This window comes from Carlito syrichta, unplaced genomic scaffold (assembly GCF_000164805.1).
Source record: "Carlito syrichta isolate Samal-C Ts95f unplaced genomic scaffold, Tarsius_syrichta-2.0.1 Scaffold173316, whole genome shotgun sequence".
Classification (NCBI taxonomy): Eukaryota; Metazoa; Chordata; class Mammalia; order Primates; family Tarsiidae; genus Carlito; species Carlito syrichta.
The window spans coordinates 104,534-109,484 of NW_007117412.1; positions in this window are offsets into that span (position 1 = coordinate 104,534).

The following is a 4,951-nucleotide window of genomic DNA, read 5'->3' on the forward strand; positions in this document are numbered from 1 at the left end:
ATTTAATGCAATACCCCCAAATTACAAACAGCATTCTTCTCAGACCTAGAAAAAACAATATAGGAATTCATATGGAAACACAAACGACCAAGAATAGCCAGAACAATCCTCAGCAAAAAAAAAAAAAAAAAAAAAAAAAAAGACTTCAAACTTTACTATAAAGCTACAATCATCAAAACAGCTTGGTATTGGTACAGGAACAGGCATATAGACCAATGGAATAGAATTGAGATTTCAGAAACAAAACCTCAATTTCTCAACCAACTCATCTTCGAAAAGCCTGCACCACCTACCACTGGGGAGAGGAGAACCTATTCAGTAAATGGTGCTGGGAAAACTAGCTGACCACATGCAGAAGACTCAAACAGGATCCCTATCTATCCCCATACACAAAAATTAACTCTAACTGGATCAGAGACCTAAATGTAAAACCTTAAGTCATAAGAACTTTAGAAAATGCAGGACACACCCTTATGGAAATTGGAACTTGCATCCAATTTCTGAGTAATACCCAAAACGCACGGGTCATAAGAGATAAGATAGACAAGAGGGACCTCATCAAACTGACAAGCTTCTGCAAAGTCAAAGAAACCATCAAGAGAGCAGGGAGATAGCCCACAGACTGGGAAAATGTATTTGCCAACTCCAGGTCTGACAAAGGCCTAACATCTTGGATCTATAAGGAATTCAAACGTGCTGAAAAGAAAAAAGCAAACAACCCCATTACAAAGTGGGCAAAAGATATGAACAGGAACTTCTCAAAGGAAGACATCCAAGCAGCCAACAGACACATGAAGAAATGTTCTACCTCACAAATCATTAAGGAGATGCAAATCAAAACCACACTGAGATGCCACCTAACTCTAGTCAGAAGGGCAATTATCAGTAATTCAAAAAATAACAGATGCTGAAGAGGATGTGGTGAAAAGGGAACACTTTTACACTGTTGGTGGGAGTGTAAACTAGTGCAACTTCTGTGGAAAGCAGTGTGGCGATTCCTAAAAGCTCTAAATATTGACTTCCCATACGACCCCACAATCCCCCTACTGGGAATATACCCTGAAGAACTCAAATTACTCTATAAAAAAGATACCTGCACACGTATGTCTATCGCAGCATTGTTCACAATAGCAACGACCTGGAACCAACCATGCTGTCCATCAAGAGTGGACTGGATTTAAAAAATGTGGTACATATACACAAAGGAATACTACACAGCCATAAAAAAGAACAAAATCATGAATTTATCAGCAACCTGGATGGAACTAGAGTCTATAATACAGAGTGATCTCTTACAGAAACAAAGATCTGAGTATCACATGTTCTCACTCATATAGTGGACCTTGAACATCTATCATAATACTATAAGAAAAGGACCTACAGTGTGGGAAACTATGGGGGGGTAGGGAGGAGAAGTGAAGTGGAACTAACAGTAGTCAATATCTGTCTGGGAACGGGAAGACACCCCTTATCAACAAGGGTACCTGAACGATGCATATTTGTAAGCCTAACCGTTAACTGTACCCCACAATTTTAAAATAAAAAATATGTTTAAAATGAAAAAATATATATTTTTTCCTCCTTTTTTTCACCTTTAGGTTCTGTTCATTTCTCTTTATTCTGTTCTTCTATTCTTCAGACTAGGCCACCTCAATTGACAAATCTTCAAATTGATGATTCTTCCTTCTAGTTACACAAATCCTTGATTGAATTTCTCAAGAAAATTTTAATTTCAGTTGCTATTCATTGTTTTAACATTACTCTTTTTTTTAAAATTCCTATTCCTTGGCTATATTTTATATAGTGAAATCTTGTTCTATTGAGTTTCTTCTATTCTCTATCCAGATTTTCCTACCTCTACAACCTATTTGAAACAACTGATTCAAAAACTTTATTTAGTAATTTTAATTTCTGTGCTTTTTAATGGACTATTTCTATTAATTTCTTTGATCTCCTGTGAATGTGTTGTACTTTCTTGATTCTTTATGTGATTTTTGTTGGAAACTGGATATTTTTCATATTACAATGTGGCAAATCTGGAAATCAGATTTTCCCCTTCCTTATTGTTCTTTTTTGTTGTTGCTGCTGCTTATTGTGGGTTGTTGTTTGGTTTTAAAGTTTTACAAATTATTTTTGTATAACCCTTATTCCTGTTTTGTGTGGTCACAGGAGTCTCTGATCTTTTACTTTGGTAGACAGCTATTAATTTGGAAGAAATATTATTTACTTCTTAGAGACAAGAAGAAACAATTTCCCTGTCTTTACCATTTGGCTATGTGATGAGGCACTCCTTTAAAGCTCTGCCAAGCCATTAACAATTCTGTTTAGCTTTAACTTCATGCTCGCATGGTGCCCAGTACATTTGCATACCTAACCCTGAATTACACCCCAAATCTTTAAAATAAAAAAATTAAATAAGAATAAAAAATAAACAAAATCAACAAAACTTTAACTAGACTAAGAATAATATAAGAGAAAACTCAAATTAATAAAATCAGAAATGAAAAACAAAACATGACTGGAACCACAGAAAAGCAAAGCATTATTAGAGAATATTATGAACAACCATAGGTCAACAAATTGGAAAACTTAGAAAAAAATTATTAAATTTCTAGACACAGAGCAATTACCAAAACTGATCCATGAAGAAATAGAAAATATGAGCAATTAATAATGAGTCATGAAGTCAATACCTAATAAAAAATCTCTTATCAAAGAAAAGCACAGGCCTTGATGGTTTTCATTAGGACATTGTTTAGAAAAAGATAGTGGGATAATGATGGGTGATGGTGGAGCAGGAAAATGCAAAACTCCAACCTTCCGCCAATTTTTTTTCAAAACAAATAATCCTGCAAAAATTAGAAAGGGGAGGGAACATTAGCAAAATAAGCAATTAAGCCCTTATATTAAAACCACACAAAGACAGCACACACACAAAAAATGTGAACTCAGATCAATATCTCTTGTGATTATAGACACAGAAACCTTCCAAGTATGTTGTCATATAAAACCCAAGAGCATGCAAAAGGTTTATACACCATAAATAAGTAGAATTTATTTCAGAAATGCAACATTGCTTTAACATCTTAAAAATTAATTAACATAATATATCTTTATCATTATAATATTGTTTGACAAAATCTAATACCCATCATCATAAAAACACTTAGTAAACTAGAAATAGAGGGGAACTTACTCAAGTTGATAGATGACATCTATCAAAGACACACAGCTAACATCATGCTTAATGAAGAAAGACTAACTCCAATATTCTCACTTCTGTTCAACATTCTATTGGAGGTTCTAGCCAAGAATAATAGTCAATAAAATAAAATACAAAGAATCCATGTTAGCAAGAAAAAGATTAAGCTATCTCTACTGACATATATACAATCTTACAATAGCAAATCTTTAGGAATACACTATACAAATATTAGACCAATAAAACACAATTTTTATGCTACAAGATTAATTTAAAAATTATTAGTCCACACAATTGCAGTGATATTCAAAATAAAATTATGACTGAAACAGTCACACAAGTTACCATCAAAAAAGATTATAATACTTAGGAATAAACTTAACAAAAAATATGCAACTTGCACTATGAAATCTACAATATACCTTGGAAAGAAATTAAAGGATGTCTAAATACATAAAATTATGGATTGAAATATTGTATAATGTTATAACGACCATACTATACCCCCTATATTGATAAACAGAGTCAATGCAAATCCTATCAAAATCCCAGCTTACTTCTTTGCACAATTGACAAGCAGGCATCAAAACTTTAGATAGATAGATAGATAGATAGATAGATAGATAGATAGATAGATAGATAGATAGTATTCAAGAGACTTAGAAATAACCAAAACAAGATAGATGTGATGGAACACTCTAGTTCCAGCTACTCTGGATGCCAAGGGAGAAAAATCATTAAAGTCCAGGAGTTCAACTGCAGCCTGGGCAAAATAGGGAGTCCCCCACCTACAAAATAAATAGATAAATAAAAAATAAAGCAAAGCAAGAAAGAAGAAAAAGGAAGCAGATAAATTGAAATCCTCATACATTGATGGTAAAGATGGAAAATAATGCAGCCATTATAAAAGAAGAGTCTATCAACTCCTTGAAAGTTAAACATAGTTATCATATGATTCAGTAATTTCAATTCCAAACACATATCCAAGAGAAATGAAAACATGTCCACACAGAATTTTTAAGTGACTATTAATAAATGTTAGCCAACAACTAAATAAAACCAAGAAAATTCATCAGTTGATAAGTGAATAAATAAAATGTTTATATCCATATGTAATAGTATTTGGCAACAAAAAAGAATAATGCTCTTACATATACTATACCATAAATAAATCCTTAACATATTATGCTAAGAAAAATAAGACAGTCACAAAGAACACATATTGTATGAGTTACTTTTTAAAAAAATTCTAGAATAGGCAAATGTATGCAGGCAGAAATTAGAGTAGTGATTCGCGATGTAGAAATTAGGGCTGGGGAGATAAATGCTAAAGTGCACAGGGTTTCTTTTTTGGAGATTAAACTGATAGTATTGATGAATACACAATTCTGTGACTACACTAGGAAGCCTTGGTTTTACACAATAATTGGTAAATAATATGATATATGAATTATAAGTCAACAGAGTTTCACAAAAAATTACTTGAGCCATTATTCAAGATGCTGATTCATCTGAAAAGTCACACAAAACAGATGTTTCTGCCTATGCAAGATTATAATAGCTGTATGATAACACATAAACAAAAAAGAATGTTAAACTTAACTTTGTAAACAGGAGGTCATCTACCTTTTGTTTCTCTTCTTGCCAGCCACATAGACTGTTTATATAATGAATTCACTTTGGAGTATAAAAGTTATATTTTAACTCGATTGATTTACCCTTGGTTATAAGCATGAGAAATGGCAGAAA